Below are 27485 nucleotides of genomic sequence, written 5' to 3'. Positions count from 1 at the left end.
TTGTATAATAGTTCTTTAACAAGGACTCTCTAACCATGGTCATGGGGTTCTCAAGGCAAGAATACTGAAGTGGTTTGTCATTCCCTTCTCCAGTGGACCACATTCTGTCAAATCTCTCCACCATGACCTACCCGTCTTGGGTTACCCCACGGGCATAGCTTAGTTTCATTGAGTTAGACAAGGCTGTGGTCCTAGTCTGATTAGATTGACTAGTTTTCTGTGAGTATGGTTTCAGTGTGTTTGCCCTCTGATGCCCTCTTGCAACACCTACAGTCTTACTTGGGTTTCTCTTACCTTGGGCGTGGGTATCTCTTCACGGCTGCTCCAGCAAAGCTCAGCCATTGCTCCTTACCTTGGATGAGGGGTATCTCCTCACCGCTGCCCTTCCTGACCTTCAACGTGGGATAGCTCCTCTAGGCCCTCCTGCGCCCGCGCAGCCATGGCTCCTTGGATGTGGGGTTGGTCCTCCCGGCCACAGCCCCTGGCCTCGGTCTTGGGGTCACTCCTCCCGCCCGCCGTCCCTGACCTCGGACACGGGGTATCTCCTCTTGGCCTCCCCCCCTGACCTCGGACACGGGGTAGCTCCTCTTGGCCATTCCTGCTCCGTCGCAGTCTGGTACTCTAGGCCACTGCCCCTGACCTCGGACATGAGGTAACTCCTCTTGGCCACCGCCCTTCAGGCATGGGGTCCTCCTGGCTTCTGCCCCTGACCTCAGACATGGGGTGGCTCCTCTCAGCCGCGCTTGGCGCACCCGTCACAGCCTCCTGGAAAAGAAATGCAAAAAAGCAAAATAGCTGTCTGGGGAGGCCTTACAAATAACTGTGAAAAGAAGAGAAGTGAAAAGCAAAGGAGAAAAGGAAAGATATAAACATCTGAATGCAGAGTTCCAAAGAATAGCAAGAAGAGATAAGAAAGCCTTCTTCAGCGATCAATGCAAAGAAATAGAGGAAAACAACAGAATGGGGAAGACTAGGCATCTCTTCAAGAAAATCAGAGATACCAAAGGAACATTTCATGCAAAGGTGAGCTCAATAAGGACAGAAATGGTATGGACCTAACAGAAGCAGAAGATATTAAGAAGAGATGGCAAGAATACACAGAAGAACTGTACAAAAAAGAGCTTCACGACCCAGATAATCACGATGGTATGATCACTGACCTAGAGCCAGACATCCTGGAATGTGAAGTCAAGTGGGCCTTAGAAAGCATCACTACGAACAAAGCTAGTGGAGGTGATGGAATTCCAGTTGAGCTATTCCAAATCCTGAAAGATGATGCTGTGAAAGTGCTGCACTCAATATGTCAGCAAATTTGGAAAACTCAGCAGTGGCCACAGGACTGGAAAAGGTCAGTTTTCATTCCAATCCCAAAGAAAGGCAATGCCAAAGAATGCTCAAACTACCAAACAATTGCACTCATCTCACACGCTAGTAAAGTAATGCTCAAAATTCTCCAAGCCAGGCTTCAGCAATATGCGAACCATGGACTTCCTGATGTTCAAGCTGGTTTTAGAAAAGGCAGAGGAGCCAGAGATCAAATTGCCAACATCTGCTGGATCATGGAAAAGGCAAGAGAGTTCCAGAAAAACATCTATTTCTGCTTTATTGACTATGCCAAAGCCTTTGACTGTGTGGATCACATTCAACTATGGAAAATTCTGAAAGAGATGGGAATACCAGACCACCTGATCTGCCTCTTGAGAAATTTGTATGCAGGTGAGGAAGCAACAGTTAGAACTGGACATGGAACAACAGACTGGTTCCAAATAGGAAAAGGAGTTCGTCAAGGCTATATATTGTCACCCTGTTTATTTAACTTCTATGCAGAGTACATCATGAGAAACGCTGGACTGGAAGAAACACAAGCTGGAATCAAGATTGCCGGGAGAAATATCAATAATCTCAGATATGCAGATGACACTATCCTTATGGCAGAAAGTGAAGAGGAACTCAAAAGCCTCCTGATGAAAGTGAAAGTGAACAGTGAAAAAGTTGGCTTAAAACTCAACATTCAGAAAACGAAGATCATGGCATCCAGTCCCACCACTTCATGGGAAATAGATGGGGAAACAGTGTCAGACTTTATTTTTCTGGGCTCCAAAATCACTGCAGATGGTGACTGCAGCCATGAAATTAAAAGATACTTACTCCTTGGAAGGAAAGTTATGACCAACCTAGATAGCATATTCAAAAGCAGAGACATTACTTTGCCAACAAAGGTTCGTCTAGTCAAGGCTATTGTTTTTCCTGTGGTCCTGTATGGATGTGAGAGTTGGACTGTGAAGAAGGCTGAGTGCTGAAGAATTGATGCTTTTGAACTGTGGTGTTGGAGAAGACTCTTGAGAGTCCCTTGGACTGCAAGGAGATCCAACCAGTCCATTCTGAAGGAGATCAGCCCTGGGATTTCTATGGAAGAAATGATGCTAAAGCTGAAACTCCAGTACTTTTGCCACCTCATGCAAAGAGTTGACTCATTGGAAAAGACTCTGATGCTGGGAGGGATTGGGGGCAGGAGGAGAAGGGGACAACAGAGGATGAGATGGCTGGATGGCATCACTGACTCAATGGACGTGAGTCTGAGTGAACTCCGGGAGCTGGTGATGGACAGGGAGGCCTGGCGTGCTGCGATTCATGGGGTCACAAAGAGTAGGACACGACTGAGCGACTGATCTGATCTGAACCATGGTCAGCCTTTGACAACTTTTAAAGGTGCCTGTGCTGCTTACTCTCCACTTGTTGTCACTTCTCCCTGAGATCTATTCTCCATCCTTTTCTGCCCTGGTCAGTGCCCCAAAGGGACAGACCTCAGCATATCAACTTATCCAGATCCCATGACCCTGCTTCATACTTTGTTCAGCTAATAGAAGACACTGGCAGGAGATGAGCATGTAGGAGCAAGGAGAGATTAGAGGATATCTTTTGCCTGCAGTGGCTGTCTCTCTTTGACTGCAACATCAATCATGTGGCTCTGAACTCCCAAGGGTCCTGCTCATGTTAGGGTTTTCTCCCTTCGCTTCCACAAGGGCGCTTGCTAGTGCCAGCGAAACTCAGCATCCCATGTTGATTTCCTTGAACTTTCCCCAAACTCAATTTTAAAACTCCATTCCTTAAGGTTGAGCCACAGTCACAGCTGAAAAACTTTTCTATTCTTGCTGGGACTGTGATGAATTCGATGTCTTTTGTTCCCTTTCAGGAATCCCTGACTGCCTAAAGGTTTCTCAGTTATAGCTATTCTGTCTTCCCTTGACATGTCATCTCTGGGCTACATTCTGGGCTGGATCCTTAGACAAAATAAATTCTTTGAATGTCAGTTTTCTTTTTTGTCCAGTGGAAAAAATGATATGTATTAAGTTGTTGTTGTTCACTTGCCAAGTCATATCTGACTCCTCGATCCCATGGACTGCAGCATGCCAGTCCCTCTCTATCTCCCCGAGTTTGCTCAAGTTCATGTTCATTGCATTGGTGATGCTATCCAACCATTTCATCCTCTGTCATCCTCTTTTCCTTCTGCCTTCAATCTTACCCAGCATCAGGGTCTTTTCCAATGAGTCGGCTGTTCGCATCAGGTGGCCAAAGTATTGGAGTTCCAGCTTCAGCCTCAGCCCTTCCAATGAATACTCAGGGTTGTTTTCCTTTAGGATTGACTGGACTGATCTCCTTGCAGTCCAAGGGACTCTCAAGATTCTTCTCCAACACCACGGTTCAAAAGCATCAGTTCTTCGGTGCTCAGCCAGCCTTCTTTAGGGTCTAATTCTCACATCCATACATGACTACTGGAGAAACCAAAGCTTTGACCATCCAGACCTTTGTTGGCAAAGTAATGTCTCTGCTTTTTAATACATTGTCTAGGTTGGTCATAACTTTTCTTCCAAGCAGCAAGCGTCTTTTAATTTCATAGCTGCTGTCACTGTCTGCAGTGATTTTGGAACCCAAGAAAATAAAGTCTCATTGTTTCCATTGGTAATAATACTGTACTATTGTTAATAGCACTGTAGAAAATCTGGAAGAACAGTCTTCAATACCTTATATTGGCCTGAGTTTGCAATGCCCTACTCCATCTCTTTGTTTTGAGTTTTAGTTCCCTCTGTCCGTACAAATGGAGAAGGCAATGGCACCCCACTCCAGTACTCTTGCCTGGAAAATCCCATGGACAGAGGAGTCTGGTAGGCTGCAGTCCACGGGGTCGCTGAGAGTCAGACATGACTGAGTGACCACTTTTCACTTTCATGCATTGAAGAAGGAAACGGCAACCCACTCCAGTGTTCTTGCCTGGAGAATCCCAGGGACGGGGGAGCCTGGTGGGCTGCTGTCTATGGGGTCGCACAGAGTCAGACATGACTGAAGTGACTTAGCAGAGTCCGTACAAAGACCTTAATGTTTCTTTTCTTCTCCTTTGGAACTGAGGTGCGCAGAACTGGATAATCATAAACTCCATGGTCATGTCACACTGTCTTCATTTTGTCAGTGTATGGTCCCCTTGTACTTATTCAGTTACTTCTAATGGTATAGTAAGCACACTTAAGGCGACCACTCAAGTAATAGTGAAGTTCTTGATGTAACTACTTGTAATCTTCTAGTCCTTCCTTCCTCTACCCACCTGATATGAACATCATCTTGAGCCTCAAATCCATCATTCCTTTGCTTCCATTTTTGTCTAGATTTAGTACATCTATATATACTTTTAAAATGTAAGTATATTTTATTTTAGTTGTTTTTACTTTATAAAATGGTATGTGGTATGTAATCTTTTGATCTTTTCTGATTATTATTTTCACTCCTTTTTATTTTTCTAAGATTCTTGATTGGTTCCATGTTTTTACAGTTCACAAATTTTGATTATTATATAACACTCCATTTTATGAATATGTGTGTGTATATTTAGTAATGTCGGACTCTGCAACTGCATGACTGTTGCACACCAGGTTCCTCTTGTTCTTGGAATTTCCCAGGTGAGAATCCTGAAGTGGGTTGCAATTTCCTACTCCAAAGTATCTTCCTGACCCAGGAATCGAACCCACATCCCTTGTATCTCCTGCTTTGGCAGGCAGATTCTTTACCACTGGTGCCATCTGGAAGCCCCTCATTGTATGAGTAGTTTACTCATTTATTCTCTTTGGGTGGACACTTGGGTTGTCTCCAAGTTTTTGTCATTGTGAACAGTAATGTTATTGATATACCTTTTTTGATTCCTTGGGTTCTTGTGCAAGGATGTCTCCTGGGGTATTCCTATGAGTGAAATTATTGGGCCTAAAGTATATGAATATTCAAGTTTAGGAGGTAATACCATATTTTCTAAATTACTTGTACCAGTAATCACTTTTAGTAGCAATGAACAGTAGATTCTGTGGTTCAAAATCCCTATCAATATTTGGTTTTATCACACTTAAAATTTACCAGGTGAATGGCATATCTCATGAAATGATTATAACTCATTGTGTTTATAATGTATTTTTTCACTGATGATGTTAAGCATCTCTTCTTAGAGATTTTTTAGCTTAATGTTATCATTTTCTCCTGGAACTGATTTTTTAAAATATTTTTTTGTGTTATTTGTGTTTTTAAAATACAATTTTATAGTTCTTTAGAGTTATTCTTCTTTGATTGTGTGTACAAGCTTGTAACTCAAGACATACAAAACAAATTCTCCAGCAACACAGGAACACAGCCCTGAGCTTCAATATACAGGCTGCCCAAAGTCACCCCAAAACCATAGAAATCTCATAACTCACTACTGGACACTTCATTGCACTCCAGAGAGAAGAAATCCAGCTCCACCCACCAGAACACCAACACAAGCTTCCCTAACCAAGAAACCTTGACAAGCCACCTGTACAAACCCACACACAGCGAGGAAACACCACAATAAAGAGAACTCCACAAACTGCCAGAATACAGAAAGGACACCCCAAACTCAGCAATTTAAACAAGATGAAGAGACAGAGGAATGCCCAGCAGATAAAGGAACAGGATAAATGCCCACCAAACCAAACAAAAGAGGAAGAGATAGGGAATCTACCTGATAAAGAATTCCGAATAATGATAGTGAAATTGGCCCAAAATCTTGAAATCAAAATGGAATTACAGATAAATAGCCTGGAGACAAGGATTGAGAAGATGCAAGAAAGGTTTAACAGGGACCTAGAAGAAATAAAAAAGAGTCAATATATAATGAATAATGCAATAAATGAAATCAAAAACACTCTGGAGGCAACAAATAGTAGAATAACAGAGGCAGAAGACAGGATTAGTGAATTAGAAGATAGAATGGTAGAAATAAATGAATCAGAGAGGAAAAAAGAAAAATGAATTAAAAGAAATGAGGACAATCTCAGAGACCTCCAGGACAATATTAAACGCTACAACATTCGAATCATAGGGGTTCCAGAAGAAGAAGACAAAAAGAAAGACCATGAGAAAATACTTGAGGAGATAATAGTTGAAAACTTCCCTAAAATGGGGAAGGAAATAATCACTCAAGTCCGAGAAACCCAGAGAGTCCCAAACAGGATAAACCCAAGGTGAAACACCCCAAGACACATATTAATCAAATTTACAAAGATCAAACACAAAGAACAAATATTAAAAGCAGCAAGGGAAAAACAACAAATAACACACAAGGGAATTCCCATAAGGATAACAGCTGATCTTTCAATAGAAACTCTTCAAGCTAGGAGGGAATGGCAAGACATACTTAAAGTGATGAAAAAAAATAACCTACAGCCCAGATTATTGTACCCAGCAAGGATCTCATTCAAATATGAAGGAGAAATCAAAAGCTTTTCAGACAAGCAAAAGCTGAGAGAATTCAGCACCACCAAACCAGCTCTCCAACAAATACTGAAGGATAGTCTCTAGACAGGAAACACAAAAATGGTGTATAAATTTGAACCCAAACAATAAAGTAAATGACAATGGGATCATACTTATCAATAATTACCTTAAACGTAAATGGGTTGAATGCCCCAACCAAAAGACAAAGACTGGCTGAATGGATACAAAAACAAGACCCCTACATATGCTGTGTATAAGAGATCCACCTCAAAACAGGGGACACATACACAGTGAAAGTGAAGGGCTGGAAAAAGGTTTTCCATGCAAATAGAGAACAAAAGAAAGCAGGAGTAGCAATACTCATATCAGATAAAATAGACTTTAAAACAAAGGCTGTGAAAAGAGACAAAGATGATCACTACATAATGATCAAAGGATCAATCCAAGGGGAAGATATAACAATTATAAATATATATGCACCTAACACGGGAGCACCACAATATGTAAGACAAATGCTAGCAAGTATGAAAGGAGAAATCAACAATAACACAATAATAGTGGGAGACTTTAATACCCCACTCACACCTATAGATAGATCAACTAAACAGAAAATTAACAAGGAAACACAAACTTTAAACGATACAATAGACCAGTTAGACCTAATTGATATCTATAGGACATTTCATCCCAAAACAATGAATTTCACCTTTTTCTCAAGTGCACATGGAACCTTCTCCAGGATAGATCACATCCTAGGCCATAAAACTAGCCTTGGTAAATTCATTCCAAGCATCTTTTTTGACCACAATGCAGTAAGATTAGATCTCAATTACAGGAGAAAAACTACTAAAAATTCCAACTTATGGAGGCTGAACAACACGCTGCTGAATAACCTACAAATCACAGAAGAAATCAAAAAAGAAATCAAAATTTGCATAGAAACGAATGAAAATGAAAACACAACAACCCAAAACCTGTGGGACACTGTAAAAGCAGCCCTAAGGGGAAAGTTCATAGCAATACAGGCATACGTCAATAAACAAGAAAAAAGTCAAATAAATAACCTAATTCTACACTTAAAGCAACTAGAAAAGGAAGAAATGAAGAACCCCAGGGTTAGTAGAAGGAAAGAAATCTTAAAAATTAGGGCAGAAATAAATGCAAAAGAAACAAAAGAGACCATAGCAAAAATCAACAAAGACAAAAGCTGGTTCTTTGAGAGGATAAATAAAATTGACAAACCATTAGCCAGACTCATTAAGAAACAAAGGGAGAAAAATCAAATCAATAAAATTAGAAATGAAAATGGAGAGATCACAACAGACAACACAGAAATACAAAGGATCATAAGAGACTACTATCAACAATTATATGCCAATAAAATGGACAGCGTGGAAGAAATGGACAAATTCTTAGAAAAGTACAACTTCCCAAAACTGGACCAGGAAGAAATAGAAAATCTTAACAGACCCATCACAAGCATGGAAATTGAAACTGAAATCAAAAATCTTCCAGCAAACAAAAGCCCAGGTCCAGACGGCTTCACAGCTGAATTCTACCAAAAATTTAGAGAAGAGCCAACACCTATCCTACTCAAACTCTTCCAGAAAATTGCAGAGGAAGGTAAACTTCCAAACTCATTCTATGAGGCCACCATCACCCTAATACCAAAACCTGACAAAGATCCCACAAAAAAAGAAAACTACAGGCCAATATCACTGATGAACATAGATGCAAAAATCCTTAACAAAATTTTAGCAATCAGAATCCAACAACACATTAAAAAGATCATACACCATGACCAAGTGGGCTTTATCCCAGGGATGCAAGGATTCTTCAATATCTGCAAATCAATCAATGTAACAAATTGAAAAATAAAAGCCATATGATTATCTCAATAGATGCAGAGAAAGCCTTTGACAAAATTCAACATCCATATATGACAATAACTCTCCAGAAAGCAGGAATAGAAGGAACATACCTCAACATAATAAAAGTTATATATGACAAACCCACAGCAAACATTATCCTCAATGGTGAAAAATTGAAAGCATTTCCTCTAAAGTCAGGAACAAGACAAGGGTGCCCACTTTCACCATTACTATTCAACATAGTTTTGGAAGTTTTGCCTACAGCAATCAGAGCAGAAAAAGAAATAAAAGGAATCCAAATTGGAAAAGAAAAAGTAAAACTCTCACTGTTTGCAGATGACATCGTCCTCTACATAGAAAACCCTAAAGACTCCACCAGAAAATTACTAGAACTAATCAATGATCATAGTAAAGTTGCAGGATATAAAATCAACACACAGAAATCCTTTGCATTCCTATACACTAATAATGAGAAAACTGAAAGAGAAATTAAGGAAACAATTCCATTCACCATTGCAACGGAAAGAATAAAATACTTAGGAATATATCTACCTAAAGAAACTAGGTAGTTTTATATAGTTTTATAGAAAACTATAAAACACTGGTGAAAGAAATCAAAGAGGACACTAATAGAAATATACCATGTTCATGAATTGGAAGAATCAATATAGTGAAAATGAGTATACTACCCAAAGCAATTTATAGATTCAATGCAATCCCTATCAAGCTACCAATGATATTCTTCACAGAGCTAGAACAAATAATTTCACAATTTGTATGGAAATACAAAAAACCTCGAATAGCCAAAGCGATCTTGAGAAAGAAGAATGGAACTGGAGGAATCAACCTGCCTGACTTCAGGCTCTACTACAAAGCCACAGTCATCAAGACAATATGGTACTGGCACAAAGACAGAAATACAGATCCATGGAACAAAATAGAAAGCCCAGAGATAAATCCATGCACATATGGACATCTTATCTTTGACAAAGGAGGCAAGAATATACAATGGATTAAAGACAGTCTCTTTAACAAGTGGTGCTGGGAAAACTGGTCAACCACTTGTAAAAGAATGCACTTTCTAACACCATACACAAAAATAAACTCAAAATGGATTAAAGATCTAAACATAAGACCAGAAACTATAAAACTCCTAGAGGAGAACATAGGCAAAACACTCTCTGACATACATCACAGCAGGATCCTCTATGGCCCACCTCCCAGAATATTGGAAATAAAAGCAAAAATAAACAAATGGGACCTAATTAAACTTAAAAGCTTCTGTACAACAAAGGAAACTATAATCAAGGTGAAAAGACAGCCTTCAGAATGGGAGAAAATAATAGCAAATGAAGCAACTGACAACAACTAATCTCAAAAATATACAAGCAACTCCTACAGCTCACTTGCAGAAAAATAAATGACCCAATCAAAAAATAGGCCAAAGAACTAAACAGACATTTCTCCAAAGAAGACATACAGATGGCTAACAAACACATGAAAAGATGCTCAACATCACTCATTATCAGAGAAATGCAAATCAAAACCACTATGAGGTACCATTTCACGTCAGTCAGAATGGCTGCGATCCAAAAGTCTACAAGCAATAAATGCTGGAGAGGGTGTGGAGAAAAGGGAACTCTCTTACACTGTTGGTGGGAATGCAAACTAGTATAGCCACTATGGAGAACAGTGTGGAGATTCCTTTAAAAACTGGAAATAGAACTGCCTTATGACCCAGCAATCCCACTGCTGGGCATACACACTGAGGAAACCAGAAGGGAAAGAGACACGTTGACCCCAATGTTCATCGCAGCACTGTTTATAAAAGCCAAGACATGGAAGCAACCTAAATGTCCATCAGCAGGTGAATGGATAAGAAAGCTGTGGTACATATACACAATGGAGTATTACTCAGCCATTAAAAAGAATACATTTGAATCAGTTCTAATGAGGTGGATGAAACTGGAGCCTATTTTACAGAGTGAAGTAAGCCAGAAAGAAAAACACCAATACAGTATACTAATGCATATATATGGAATTTAGAAAGATAGTAACAATAACCCTGTATATGAGACAGCAAAAGAGACACAGATGTATAGAACAGTCTTTTGGACCCTGTGGGAGAGGGAGAGGGTGGGATGATTTGGGAGAATGGCATTGAAATACGCATAATATCATATATGGAACGAGTCGCCAGTCCAGGTTTGATGCACAATACTGGATGCTTGGGGCTGGTGCACTGGGACGACCCAGAGGGATGGTATGGGGAGGGAGGAGGGAGGAGGGTTCAGGATGGGGAACACATGTATACCTGTGGCGGATTCATTTCGACATATGGCAAAACCAATACAATATTGTAAAGTTTAAAAATAAAATAAAATTTAAAAAAAAAAGGAAAAAAAATAAAATATTTTTTGTGTTATTTGTGTTTTTAAAATACAATTTTATAGTTCTTTAGAGTTATTCTTCTTTGATTGTGTGTACAAGCTTGTAACTCATGTTTTTATTTTCTTTAAAGCATTTTTGATGAACAAAATTAATTTTAATATAAGCAATCGATTGATATTTCCACTCTCAAAGTTTTTGTGTCTTGTTTAAAAATTGTTTACCTGAAATCTAAAAGATACTCATCTATATTTCTACTGGGGGTTTAAAATGTTTTTTTGACATTTAACCAATGACCATCTTTTAAAGGGCTGCCCAGGTGGCCCTACTTGTAAAGATCCCACCTGCCAATGCAGGAGACATAAGAGACATGGGTTAATCCCTGGGTCAGGAAGTTTCCCTGGAAGAGGGCATGGCAACCCACTCCAGTACTCTTGCCTGGAGAATCCCATGGATAGAGGAGCCTGGCGGTCTACAGGGGTCCAAAGGGTCATGAAGAGTCAGACACAACTGAAGCAACTTAGCACAAGCATCATTTTAAAAATAAAAATTAGGGGTATCTAAGTACACGTTTTCATTACACAATAAAAAGTCTTAAAACGTGTAGTTTGAAGGTCCAAATATAATAGTTTTAGATACACGTTGATTTGAGAATAGAGCTGAATATTGATATTGTAATTATCACTGTTCCTATTTGTGAATGATGATAAACATTTGTTTAAACATTAAGCAAATATTTAAGATCTTAAACATTTCTCCAAATGCAGTCAGATTCTTTCAAATATTCCTAGAAGCATTTTTATTTATTATGACCACTTGATTGCCCTCATTTCAGCTTATTTAATGGTATTGAGTACTAATTCTGGGTAATCCCAGTTCCATTAAATGCCCATTAAATCTTGTCTCATAGTTAATGAATACACCTGAATTTAAAGTAATCAAAATTTTGTATGAAAAAAGTATATTTTCTTTCATAGATTTTTCAAATTTGAAATGCAAAATGGTATTTTTTATGCTACAGATGAATATATTTGAATATGTTTTGGAAGAATCTGAAAATAATTACCTACCTTTCAATAATTTTACTTATTGCTTATTCCCCCTCACTTCCTTTTTAGTTCTTATCTTTTCCAACCTATATTCACATGTACTTTTCTAATTGTAAGTTTGAGATGTACAAAAAATTCCTTAAGGCAAGTACTTTGATATTTTTTCATTTTGTTGAAGGTGATTATTTTAAACCTGCAACTGAGGCTTGGTGAATCAACAACTATATTATATACATAAATAAATATGGAGCATTTCTTTTTTGAGACAACACATTCTTTTTAATGAGAATTCACTTTATCAAGCTGCCGGTCTGAATTCTTAAATAACTTTGACATAGAATTAAATGAAAAAAAAAACAAATACAATTGTATTTCACTATGATATATTTAATATTTGTAACATCAAATAGTTTAATTTTCATGTCAAAAAATGGCAAGGATCAGACTCTAGTTCAGACCATCTGCTGAACTTTTGAACCTGAACACACACACACACACACACACACACACACACACCTGTATGTTTGCTTTGAGAGGTGGCAGATTATGCTCAGAGACTGAGATTGTCTTTGCCAATAATTTATCTAACATAGGTTCACTGTGGAAATTATAATAATTTCACAAGACAATAGCATACAGTATGGTGGTTTTTAAGACAATAATAAAATAACATACTTTGAACAAGGGATAGATTAATTATGCTGTTGTTCCAGACAAGGAGAGTTGAAAAGAATACAGCACAAATTTAATTTGAGGTATATCTTTATTTGAATTGGTACTAGGGAGGGGCAGCTTAGCCAACCAAGAGATGTAAGGAAAGGAAAGTGAAAAGTCTTCAGTTGCTAGGGAAAATTGCTAGGGAACAATGGCATGGGTGTTGGCTAGTTAGAAGATCTTCATGTTGTATGGGCTGCATAGTTTTCACCACTGCTGATAAGAGTCACCTTTACCATGGAGGGAGCTAAGCCAAGGTGTTCAGAGAACTGTTTCAATCAGCAAAGGGCAGCCTTTACTTTTTAATAAATATATATATTTGTTTATTGAAGTATAGTTGATTTACAGCATCGTGTTGATTTGAGGTGCACGGCTGAGTGATTTAGTTGTATATGTGTATATATTTATGCACATATATATTCTTTTCAGATTCTTTTCCATCATAGATTATTGCAGGATATTGAATATAGTTTCCTATGTGGTATAGTAGGTCCTTGTTGCTTATCTGTTTTAGGTATAGTAGTGTCTATCTATTAATCCCTAAATCCTAATTTATCCCTCCTCATTGGTTTACTATGTCTGTGAGTCTACTTCCATTTTGTAAATAAAGTCATTTGTATCATTTGTTCAGATAAGGCAATGGCACCCCACTCCAGCACTCTTGCCTGGAGAATCCCATGGATGAAGGAGCCTGGTAGGCTGCAGTCCATGGGGTTGCTAAGAGTTGGACATGACTGAGTAGCTTCACTTTCATTTTTCACTTTCATGCATTGGAGAAGGAAATGGCAACCCACTCCAGTGTTCTTGCCTGGAGAATCCCAGGGACGGGGGAGCCTGGTGGGCTGCCATCTATGGGGTTGCACAGAGTCAGACAAGACTAAAGTGACTTAGCAGCAGCCGCAGCAGCAGTATCATTTGTTTAGATTCCACATATAAGTAATATCATATGGTATCTGTCTTTCTCTTTCTAACTTACTTTGGGTCCATCCACACTGTTGCAAGTGGCATTACATCATTATTTTTTATAGCTTAGTAATATTCCATTGTGTGTGTGTGTGTGTGTGTGTGTATATGTGTGTGTGTATACATCTCCTTGATCCATTCATCTGTCAAAAATAAATCCCCAGCAGGGCTTCAACACTTGTGCTACCATAGACGTGGATCATTACATCAGTACACACAATACAAAATTAAAGAAAGAGAAAAAAATTATTATAAGAAATCTTAGGATTTACTCTCAATGATTGTTATATATATCCTACAGTCTAGTTCCAATCTTTCACTATTCAAAGATATTATGTTTTTATTGACTATATTCCCCACACTGTACATTTCATCCTCTCAGCTCATTCATTTTGTAACTGGAAGTTTGTACCTTCTATTCTCCCTTACCTATTTCTCTTATCCTCTCCCCCCACCTCTGTGGCAACCACCTGTTTTAAATGTTTGTTGAATGAGTAAGGGAGGGAGCTTCAGTGCAGAGCTTCTAGGGCAGAACAGGCATGCCACATTTGGGGACCCTGAAAAGAAGCCACTACGATGAACATGGCAAGAGCTGAAGTGGTGCCAGAAGAGGCTGAGAAGGTAAGCAGGAGGCCAGGTCAGGGTCACAAAGTGGCATGTTCACAGGGAGGACCTTCCACACTATAGTTTACATACTGGGGTGACCAAAAAGTTTGTTTGGGTTCCATAAACTTCAGTGGAAAAACCCGAATGAACTTTTTGGTCAACCCAATAAATGACACCTTTGGAGCACAACTCAAGTGTGAATGGTGCCCTTGTAGCTGGGTAATCAGCCCACCTGGGACAGGGGATGAAGAAGGGGCAGGAGCACCAAGTTACTCCCAGGCCTGAGGAAATGAGGCAGAGAGACCTTTGTCCTGAGGGACATTTCATAGACAGCTAGACCACTGAGGGCCAATTTCCATTCCTATCATTGTCTGTGGTTGACCTGTTTGTCCGTTCTAAATGCACATGTAATTAGCAATTGCTACTGCCAGGAAATGCCAACACATACAATCTACTTCAGCAGATACAAAACATTTATGCATGCAACCCAATTTTCAGAACTACAAAATGCCAAGTGTCCAGATGTAGTGAATTCTCAGAAGTAATTAACTACATAAATTAACAAAATAAAATCATTCTCACATGCACTGATAAAAACTAATGGCCGGTCTCCTACTAATGTTTTGGATTGTTTTTTGTATTTTTTGTTGAGAATACTTTTTCACACTTTCAACTTTTTTTGGTCTATTAAAACGGAACAATTTTATTACATCTCACCTCCTTGCAAATATTGGAAAAAAATAATAAAACCCTCATGTGTTTCCAGAATTTTATGCAACCTTCTAGTAAATAAGCAGAGTAAGATATGCAATCTCAGCTTTTCTCTCTCCTGAAATTATTTGCCTGATGTGCGCTCTTCCATGAAAGAGCTTTTAAGCACTCATACGTGAGATTAGCATCCATGGAAAGAGCAGAATTTGCTTTTCCACTAGCTTAATAAAGTGCTGTCCTGGTGATTTGAAGAGAAATCCAATTTCTCTTTGTTTTATATAACCAGTGATCTCCCAAAGGACATTCTTCACTCACTGACTCAAAGTAAAGTTAATTCTTTGGCTCATTTGCTACAGGAACCAAATATATCTAGGTTCAAATTATGCCTCTGCCATGTTCAACCTCTGTCACCTCCATTTAATATTGCTTACTTTCAGTGCCCTCAACTATAAATGGGGATAATGATAAAGTTCCTATAGGGTTTTTAACAGATGTGAAAATATAAATACCTAATGCAGTGGCTGGCATGAATGTTACCATCTTTATTACTGCATTTAATGGTATTCTTTTATTTTTAACTAAATTATACACATAGTCCATCTATATGAAGTACATGCGAAACTAACAATATTGTAAGTTGACTATATATTTTCATTTTTTAAATTTATTTTTTCTTTTTTAATTGAGATAAAATTGTTTTAAAATATTGTGTTATTTTCTGCTGTATAATAAAGCAAATCAGCAAAATGTATACATATGTCCCCTCTCTCTTGAACCTCCCTCCCAGCTCCTCATCCCACCCCTCTAGGTCATCACAGAGCACCAAGCAGAGCTTCCTTTGCTATACAGCAGCTTCTCACTTGTTATGTTTTACATCTGGTAAAGAATATATATTGGGGATTCCCAGATAATGCTAGTGGTAAAGAACTCACCTACCAATGCAGACGACATAAGAGACACGGGTTCAACCCCTGGGTCAGGAAGATACCCTGGAGGAAGGCATGATAACCCATTCCAGTACTCTTGCCCAGAGAATCCCATGGACAGAGAAGCCTGGTGGGCTACAGTCCATAGGGTAGCAAAGAGTGGAACATGACTGACTGAATTGAGCTAGCACATTGGGTAAAATTGTGTAAAGTTGACAATCAACCTGATTTTGGAACAAATAACATGAATCTTGAAATAAGGCCAATCTTGGTTTGAATGTACATATTTATACTCATAAACCCTTTTCATGTAAATTGTTTATCTTTCTGAGTTTGGGCTGTAAGTGGCTTAATAACAATGACCTCTAAACCTTGTTTTATAGATTTAGAAGATCAGCATACATAGAGTGCCCAACATAATAACTTCTCAAAATGTGGTCTCTGTGTTCATGGTTGTGTTTTTGTCTATAAAGTTTATAAATGCTGCTGACTTTTAAAACTGGAAGGAAATTGATGTATTTTCTGTGAGATATCTATCACAGGTTTGTGATGATCACAGGTTCTAGATGGTCTTTTAATAGCATTAAGCACACTGGAAATCAACAAGCTAATTGGTCATTTATAAAGCATTTAAATTATGTATACATATATACATGTACAGTTAAAAAGTAATATTCTAATTTGTTCAGAATTTTGTGTTTTTGAGACTACTCAGTTCAGTTCAGTTTAGTTCAGTCGTTCAGTCGTGTCCGACTCTTTGCGACCTCATGAATCGCAGCACACCAGGTCTCCCTATCCATCACCAATTCCCGGAGTTCACCCAGACTCATGTCCATTGAGTCAGTGATGCCATCCAGCCATCTCATCCTCTGTCGTCCTCATCTCCTCCTGCCCCCAATCCCTCCCAGCATCAGAGTCTACTACTACTTCTACTTGAGACTACTACTACTTCTTTATTCTGCTTATTTGCCCAATAAAATATCTGGGTTTTCACTAAGTGACTTAAAATTAATATTTTTAGAAAAAAGGATAGCCATGATCACATGTCTGATAGAGAAATACATAGAAGATAGAATAACCTGTGATTCCTAGCAAGTAAATACTTATGCCCCTGTTCCCTTTCTCTTTCTGATATCAAAGTTTTTAAATGGTAATCTTGAAACCTGGGAAATGATTTACAGATTTCTTTAACAGATTTGCGCATAAAAGTCTGACATCTTAATTGCGTTCTGAACATATTCTTATTTAAGGCCATCAGTTCAGTTCAGCTCAGTCATTCAGTCGTGTCCAACTCTTTGCGACCCCATGAATTGCAGCATGCCAGGCCATCCTGTCCAACACCAAATCCCGGAGTTCACACAAACTCATGTCCATCGAATTGGTGATGCCATCCAGCCATCTCATCCTGTGTCGTCCCCTTCTCCTCCTGGCCCCAATCCCTCCCAGAATCAGATTCTTTTCCAATGAGTCAACTCTTCGCATGAGGTGGCCAAAGTATTGGAGTTTCAGCTTCAACATCAGTCCTTCCAATGAACATTCAGGACTGATCTCATTTAGGATGGACTGGTTGGATCTCCTTGCAGTCCAAGGGACTCTCAAGAGTCTTCTCAACACCACAGTTCAAAAGCATCAATTCTTCAGCGCTCAGCTTTCTTCACAGTCCAACTTTCACATCCATCCATGACCACTGGAAAAACAATAGCCTTGACTAGACAGACCTTTGTTGGCAAAGTAATGTCTCTGCTTTTGAATATGCTATCTAGGTTGGTCATAACTTTCCTTCCAAGGAGTAAGTGTCTTTTAATTTCATCTGCAGTGAATTTGGAGCCCAGAAAAATAAAGTCAGCTACTCTTTCCACTGTTTCCCCATCTATTTCCCACGAAGTGATGGGACCAGATGCCATGATCTTTGTTTTCTTAATATTGAGCTATAAGCCAACTTTTTCACTCTCCTCTTTCAGTTTCATCAAGAGGCTTTTTAGTTCTTCTTCACATTCTGCCATAAGTGGTGTCATCTGCATATCTGAGGTTATTGATATTTCTCCCAGCAATCTCGATTCCAGCTTGTGCTTCTTCCAGCCCAGTGTTTCTCATGATGTACTCTGCATAGAAGTTAAATAAGCACGGTGACAATATACAGCCTTGACGTACTCCTTTTCCTATTTGGAACCAGTCTGTTGTTCCATGTCCAGTTCTAACTGTTGCTTCCTGACCTGCATACACATTTCTCAAGAGGCAGGTCAGATGGTCTGGTATTCCCATCTCTTTCAGAATTTCCCACAGTTTATTGCGATCCACACAGTCAAAGGCTTTGGCATAGTCAATAAAGCAGAAATAGATGTTTTTTTCTGGAACTCTCTTGCTTTTTCCATGTTCCAGCGGATGTTGGCAATTTGGTCTCTGGTTGCTCTGCCTTTTCTAAAACCAGCTTGAACATCTAGAAGTGCATGGTTCACATATTGCTGAAGCCTGGCTTGGAGAATTTTGAGCATTTCTTTATTAGCATGTGAGATGAGTGCAATTGTGCGGTAGTTTGAGCATTCTTTGGCATTGCCTTTCTTTGGGATTGGAATGAAAACTGACCTTTTCCAGTCCTGTGGCCACTGCTGAGTTTTCCAAATTTGCTGGCATATTGAGTGCAGCACTTTCACAGCATCATCTTCCAGCATTTGAAAGAGCTCAACTGGAATTCCATCACTTCCACTAGCTTTGTTCGTAGAGATGCTTTCTAAAGTCCACTTGACTTCACATTCCAGGATGTCTGGCTCTAGGTGAGTGATCACACCATTGTGATTATCTTGTTCGTGAAGATCTTTTTTGTACAGTTCTTCTGTGTATTCTTGCCACCTCTTCTTAATATCTTCTGCTTCTCTTAGGTCCATACAATTTCTGTGCTTTGTCGAGCCCCTCTTTGCATGAAATGTTCCCTTGGTTATCTCTAATTTTATTGAAGAGATCTCTAGTCTTTCCCATTTTGTTGTTTTCCTGTATTTCTTTGCATTGATTGCTGAGGAAGGCTTTCTTATCTCTTCTTGCTATTCTTTGGAACTCTGCATTCAGATGCTTATATCTTTCCTTTTCTCCTTTGCCTTTTGCTTCTCTTCTTTTCACAGCTATTTGTAAGGCCTCCCCAGACAGCCATCTTGCTTTTTTGCATTTCTTTTCCTTGGGGATGGTCTTGATCCCTGTCTCCTGTACAATGTCACAAACCTCAGTCCATAGTTCATCATGCACTCTATTTATCAGATCTAGTCCCTTAAATCTATTTCTCACTTCCACTGTATAATCATAAGGAATTTGATTTAGGTCATACCTGAACGGTCTAGTTGTTTTCCCTACTTTCTTCTGAAAGAAGAAAGTTTAAGTTTGAATTTGGCAATAAGGAGTTCATGATCTGAGCAACCGTCAGCTTCCAGTCTTGTTTTTGCTGACTGTATAAAGCTTCTCCATCTTTGGCTGCAAAGAATATAATCAATCTGATTTCTGTGTTGACCATCTGGTGATGTCCATGTGTAGAGTCTTCTCTTGTGTTGTTGGAAGTGGGTGTTTGCTATGACCAGTGTGTTCTCTTGGCAAAACTCTATTAGCCTTTGTCCTGCTTCATTCCATATTCCTATGCCAAATTTGCCTGTTACCTCAGGTGTTTCTTGACTTCCTACTTTTGCATTCCAGTCCCCTATAATGAAAAGGACATCCTTTTTGGCTGTTAGTTCTAAAAGGTCTTGTAGGTCTTCATAGAACCGTTCAACTTCAGCTTCTTCAGAGTTACTGGTTGGGTCATAGACTTGGATTACTGTGATCCTGAACGGTTTGCCTTGGAAACGAACAGAGATCATCCTGTCGTTTTTGAGATTGCATCCAAGTACTGCATTTTGGATTCTTTTGTTGACCATGATGGCTACTTCATTTCTTCTAAAGGATTCCTGCCCACAGTAGTAGATATAATGGTCATCTGAGTTAAATTCACTCATTCCTGTCCATTTTAGTTCGCTGATTCCTAGAATGTCAACGTTCACTCTTGCCATCTCCTGTTTGACCACTTCCAATTTGCCTTGATTCATGGACCTAACATTCCAGGTCCTTATGCAATATTGCTCTTTACAGCATGGGACCTTGCTTCTATCACCAGTCACATCCTCAACTGGGTATTGTTTTTGCTTTGGCTCCATCCCTTCATTCTTTCTGGAGTTATTTCTCCACTGATCTCCAGTAGCATATTGGGCACCTACCGACCTGTGGAGTTCCTCTCAGTATCCTACCATTTTGCCTTTTCATACTGTTCATGGGATTCTCAAGGCAAGAATACTGAAGTGGGTTTGCCATTCCCTTCTCCAGTGGACCACATTCTGTCAGACCTCTCCACCATGACCCGCCCATCTTGGGTGGCCCCACACGGCATGGCTTAGTTTCATTGAGTTAGACAAGACTGTGGTCCATGTGATCAGACTGGCTAGTTTTCTGTGATTATGGTTTCAGTCTGTCTGCCTTCTGATACCTTCTCGTAACAACTATCGTCTTACTTGGGTTTCTCTTACCTTGGACGTGGGGAATCTCTTCACGGCTGCTCCAGCAAAGCGCAGCCGCTGCTCCTTACCTTGGACGAGGTTGCCCCTCCTGACGTTGAACGTGGGATAGCTCCTCTCAACCACGCTTCTGTGCGGTCCGTTGCAGCCAGCACACTTCTGTGCTAATGTGTGTTGAAGGCCATAGAAAGTTTTGTTTTATCTTTGGAGGAACACCATCTTGCCATTTCTATTATTTCAGTGACAGATGTTTCTAGCCAACTGGTGAGTCATCACATTTTTTTTGTATTTGATTTTCATCACAATGTACATATTCTAAAACAATCTTTTATAATGGTAGCCTTGAACCAGCATACTTTTAGTGGACAAACTGCCCTTTGAAACCATGTGGCCATCCATTAAAAAGCCACCTAAAACACTAGGAAAATGCTGTCATTTTAAGTAGTTTTCCGGGAAGGAAGTCTTTTCTCCCTGAATTGATTGGCATTTTTATACCATTATGTCTTATGGTAGAAAATGAGGCTAGTCAGATATGTCTACTTTAAGGAATAATTTCTCATTTTTACAACATTTGGCTGAATTTCCCAGTTTACCTGATGGGAACCGACCATAAGCTTGATTTATGTGTTTAGGGATGGGAATCCAATATGTAGATTTCTTAAGTGAGAGGGCTTCTTTTCCTTATAATCATATAATATATTTCCTTCAACAATGACTTTTGCCTGTATATGGATTCTTCATCTTATCCCCCTGACTCTTCCTCCAATGTAATCATATCTTTATCAGTTTCCAGCTTTAAAAAATAATTTTGCCATATATATAATTATGTCTAACAGTAAAATGATTAATTTTTATTTGTTGTAAGCATTATATGTAGTCTCCTATGATTTGTATTTTTAACTCAATGTGATATTTCTAAAATCCATCTAAGCTATTTTTAGATGAGATAAATGAAATTAATTCATTTTTCTATGTTGTATAGTACTTCACGACGATTACACAAAATTCGTTTCTTTTTCCTATGGATGAGTTTTCCCCACTGGACATTTGGAACATTCTTGTGTCCTTCTTATGGTGAAAGTATGCAGAAGTTTCCTTAGGATAGGAATTTCCTGGACTCTGTTTATACTTGTTTTCACTTTGACAAAATGGAAAATAAGTTGTTTTTCCAAAGTGGCTGTACTAATCACAACCTCCAGAGGAGTACCTGTTTTTATTGCTCCATATACATATCAGCATTGTCAAGTTCCTAAGTATTTGTCCATAAAATGAATGTAAAATGGTATTTTATTGTGACCCTGATTCACATTTCTTACATCAATAATGAGGTTGAATGTCTTTTCATATGTCAGCCATAGCTCAGCAGGTAAAGAATTCGCTTGCAATGCAGGAGACCCTGGTTTGATTCCTGGATAGGGAAGATCCCCTGGAGAAGTGATCTGCTACCCACTCCAGTATTTATGGGTTTCCCTGGTGGCTCAGACAGTAAAGAATCCATCTGCAATGCAGGAGACCTGGGTTCAGTCCCTGTGTTGGGAAGATCTCCTGGAGGAGGACATGGCAACCCACTCCAGTATTCTTGCCTGGAGAATCCGCATGGACAGAGGCACCTGGTGGGCTACAGTCCATGGGGTCGTAAAGAGTTGGGCATGACTGAGAAACTCAGCACAGCATAAAGCCTTTTGCATATTCTTTGTGTATTTTTTTTATTGTGTAATCTATTATCTAGTTTTTATGGATTGAATAATTATTCAATTTCCTAATGATCTTCAATGTTATTTCTATCATGTATCATAATTACTGTTCCTGGACTCAGTGTTTGAACTATTTGGGAATTCCTACACCTAAATTCGGAGAAGGCAACGGCACCCCACTCCAGTACTCTTGCCTGGAAAATCCCATGGATGAAGAAGCCTGGTAGGCTGCAGTCCATGGGGTCGCTAAGAGTTGGACACGACTGAGCGACTTCACTTTCACTTTTCACTTTCATGCATTGGAGAAGGAAACAGCAACCCACTCCAGTGTTCTTGCCTGGAGAATCCCAGGGGTGGGAGAGCCTGGTGGGCTGACGTCTATGGGGTCACACAGAGTCGGACACGACTGAAGTGACTTAGCAGCACACCTAAATTAACTATATTAATTTTTATAGTTTTATAAGTTTTTTTTTCTGATAGAAAAAAACCACATTTTACTCTTTTTATAAATTTAGGAATGTTTGGTATATACTTTTTCCCTTTGTTTTTCAAATAATTTTGTCAAATTTCACATAGAATGCTACTTGGATTTTTACTGAAATTATATTGTGTGTTTAGATAAAATTTTGGAAAATGGAAAATTTATCCTACCTGTCTATTAAAGTAAAAACTCTATTTTTAAGGTCTCTTCAATATATTTAAATATAATTATAATAATTTCTTGATATACATGAAGCCTATCTTAGATGAATTCTTTTATACATTTTAGTATACACATTTATTATAATGAGTATATTTTTAAAAGAGTGTAGCTAGCATTTAGAAATGCAACTGAGTTTTTTATATCCATCTTACATCTAGCCATCTTTCTAAATTATCTTTGCTATTTTACTAATTTCAGTTCAGTTCAGTTGCTCAGTCATGTCCGGCTCTTTGCAACTCCATGAATCACAGCACGCCAGGCCTCCCTGTCCATCACCAACTCCTGGAATTCACTCAAACTCACATCCATCGAGTCACTGATGCCATCCAGCCATCTCATCCTCTGCTGTCCCCTTCTCCTCCTGCCCCCAATCCCTCCCAGCATCAGAGTCTTTTCCAGTGAGTCAACTCTTCACATGAGGTGGCCAAAGTACTGGAGTTTCAGCTTTAGCATCATTCCTTCCAAAGAACACCCAGGAATGATCTCCCTTAGAATGGACTGGTTGGATCTCCTTGTAGTCCATGGGACTCTCAAGAGTCTTCTCCAACACCACAGTTCAAAAGCATCAATTCTTTGGTGCTCAGCTTTCTTCACAGTCCAACTCTCACATCCATACATGACCACAGGAAAAACCATAGCCTTGACTAGATGGCAAAGTAATGTCTCTGCTTTTGAATATGCTATCTAGGTTGGCCTAACTTTCCTTCCAAAGATAGATTAACATTTAGAAATGCAACTGAGTTTTTTTATATCCACCTTATGTCTAGCCATCTTTTTAAATTATCTTTACTATTTTACCAATTTATAGATTTTTGTGGAGTATTATGTAAATAATCATATCATGTGCAGATTAAAAGTTTACTACTTAGCTCGATTGTTATTTTCTAGTATTTATGCTTTTAATTTGAAGATTTAATTTATCTTCATGGATGAGTGTTTATTATATACATACATATATGTGTGTGTGTGATATTTTTAGACAATTTAGAATATTTGCATTTTTATCTTTTCAACCATTGCCTCTTTTTTTCTCTTTTCTTTTCTTAGGAAACCTCAGTTATGTACATGTATCTCATTCTCTTCACATTCCTTAAGATTTGTTCACATTTCCCATTTTTGCCACTGTGTGATACATTCTGTGTAATTTCTCTTTTAAACAAGCATTATTTCAATGAATCCTCTCAAGAATCCTAACCTTGATTTTACAGAGAGAAAACTAAGATGCTCAGTATTTCTTCACTAGTCCATTATTTAACCCATTGGTTTATGTAACATTCCACCTTTAACCTAAAGTGAATCACCATATATACATGACTCTACTTTTAATTCTCTATTCTGCTCCATTGATGCATTCAACTGTTTTGGCCTCAATAACAAAGCCTTTTGTTATGACTTTATTTATTGTATATTTTTCTACTGATATTATTACACTTTTTTTCCTGAAAAAACTTGATTTTTTTAAAATAGATATTCACATGAAACCTATATTTTAATTTTATTTTGCTTGTTATCTGGGGAAAAATACATTTGGCACCATATACAAGACACAGGAGGTAAACAATTAGTAAGTAACACTGAGGAAACCAGAATTGAAAGAGACACGTGTACCCCAATGTTCATCGCAGCACTGTTTATAATAGCCAGGACATGGAAGCAACCTAGATGTCCATCAGCAGATGAATGGATAAGAAAGCTGTGGTATATATACACAATGAAGTATTACTCAGCCATTAAAAAGAATCATTTGAATCAGTTCTAATGAGATGGATGAAAGTGGAACCTATTATACAGAGTGAAGTAAGCCAGAAAGAAAAATACCAATACAATACAGTATATTAATGCATATATATGGAATTTAAAAAGATGATAACAATGACCCCATATGTGAGACAGAAAAAGAGACACAGATGTAAAGAATAGACTTTTGGACTCTGAGGAAGAAGGTGAGGGTGGGATGATTTGAGAGAATAGCATTGAATCCTGTGTATTATCATATGTGAAATAGATTGCCAGTCCAGGTTAGATTCATGAGACAGGGTACTCAGGGCTGGTGCACTGGGAAGACCCTGAGAGATGGGATGGGAGGGATGTGGGAGGGGTGTTCAGGATGGGGAACACACGTACATCCATGGCTGATTCATGTCAATGTATGGCAAAAACCACTACAATAAAGTAATTAGCCTCCAATTAAAAAAAAAAAAAGTGTCTCCTTTAGCCTATCATTTGGTTCTTTCTCAAGAAGCAAGTAATGTTGCCAGCTTCTTATATGCTCTTCTAGAAATAGTCCATACATTTGAACTTTAAAATAAGTCTATTAAGAATTCAAAGAATTTAGTTAATAACCAAAGAATTTAAGAAAAATTTGATCAATATTGAATTGAATTTATAGATTAACTTGAAGCAGAATTGACATCCATACAGTAACAAAACTCATTCAACTGCTAGAATGTCTTTCCACTTCTTTATTTTTTTCTTTTAACTTTTTTATATTGGAGTATAGCCAATTAATAAGGTTGGGAGTTTCAGGTGCACAGCAGAGCAACTCAGCCATACATATACATGTATCCATTCTCCTTGAAACTCCTCTCCCATCTAGACTCCTTCATATTTGACATATTGTACCCTTTTTTGTGTCCTTCAATAAACTTTTACAATTTTATTCATATTTTACATAGTTTCTGATAATAAATATGCCTAAGAATTCCAATAATTTTGTATGTGTGACAATAATGAATAGAATCCTGGTGTATTGATTTTGTATCTTTTTTATAAGCCTAGTAATTTCTAACAGTTTTTCATTTGACTTTCTTGCATTTTCTACCCAGATGATGATATTGTCTACAAATAGTGACAGCTGAGTCTTTCCTTTCAATCTCTGTGCTACTTTTTTATACTGATTTTATTAATTTAGTAAGACTTTATTATACCTTAGAATGATAACAGAGGTAGAAGATAATGCTATGTTTTCCCTGTTTTTGTGGAAATACTATTTTTATATGAGTAATTATGTTTGCTGTGTGCCCCTGGTAGCTTATTTTCCATCTATTTCATCTACTAAGGTATTTCTTTTTTCTTTTTAACCTTTTGAACCTCATAATCCATTTCTCTCACTCTAACCCTCTGTCTCTGGCAACTGCCAATTTGTTGTCTATAGCTATGAGTTTTTACTTCTTTAGATTTAATATGTAAGAGAGATCATACAGTGTTTGTCATTCTATAATTTCTGATATATCTTCTGGTTCTATACCTTCTATTGCACTAAATGTTTCAACTATTTCTAAATTGATATTTAGGCTACCTATCGAATTAAAAAAATTATTTTAGTGTCACTAAATATTCTAAGTACAATAATTCTGTTTTTATGATCTGTTTTTGCATGCTTTCCCTTGAAACTTTATTTCCATAATACTTGCACATAGAGCTGTCTGACATTCTGAATCTGACAATTCAATATGTTTGAACCTTGAAAAAATAAGAATATAATTTTCTATTTCTGGTAGCTGTGGCATATTGGGTCTCATGTTTTCTTTGTTGCTTGCTGATATTTGTGGACTTGTTGGTTGGACCTCATCTGTGGAATATCTTTATGCTTTAATTAGGATAATTTTTCTCTAAAGAGGGTTTGCCCCTACTTTGTCAATAGCCAAGGAATATTCCTAATATGGGTCTTTTCTGTCTTCTTTCCTATTATGACTCAGTATGGTTTTTCCAGTAGTCATGTATGGATGTGAGAGTTGAACTATAAAGAAAGCTCAGTGCCAAATAATTGATGTTTTTGAACTGTGGTGTCAGAGAAGAGTCTTGAGAGTCCCTTGGACTGTAAGGAGATCAAGCCAGTCAATCCTAAAGGAAATCAGTCCAGAATATTCATTGGAAAGACTGCTGCTGAAGCTGAAACTCCAATACTTTGGCCACCTGATGCAAAGAACTGATTCCTTGGAAAAGACCCTGATTCTGGGAAAGATTGAAGGCATGAGGAGAAGGGGACAACAGAGGATGAGATGGCATCACTGACTCGATGGACATGAGTCTGAGCAAGCTCTGGGAGTTGGTGATGGACAGGGAAGCCTGGCGTGCTACAGTCCATGGAATTGCAAAGAGTCAGACACAACTGAGCGACTGAACTGAATTGAGCTGATGGGATTGTCAGACTCAGGTTATTTACAAGCTGCCTCTCAAGGCTCCTTTTTAATCTCCCTTAATTGAGTTATTGTTGACCTCTGCCCTAAATATAACCCTTCTTCCCTGACTGTTCACTGCTCAGTCCCAGCATCTTGATCTGATTCCAGATCATATTAGAAAAGTAAATTGAGTGTTGTAAAGTGAGGAGGAGGTTTTGGTAGGGATGTTTCCTTGCCTCTTTTGTAACTATGAAAAACATCTATTTCTGCTTTATTGACTATGCCAAAGCCTTTGACTGTGTGGATCACAATCAACTGTGGAAAATTCTGAAAGAGATGGGAATATCAGACCACCTGATCTGCCTCTTGAGAAACCTATATGCAGGTCAGGAAGCAACAGTTAGAACTGGACATGGAACAACAGACTGGTTCCAAATAGGAAAAG

Source organism: Bos grunniens, chromosome 2 (assembly GCF_055505025.1).
Source record: "Bos grunniens cultivar Pamir isolate PY7600 chromosome 2, Bosgru_T2T1.0, whole genome shotgun sequence".
Classification (NCBI taxonomy): domain Eukaryota; kingdom Metazoa; phylum Chordata; class Mammalia; order Artiodactyla; family Bovidae; genus Bos; species Bos grunniens.
The sequence above is the reverse complement of the archived record's forward strand: the minus strand, read 5'-3'. Positions refer to the sequence as shown.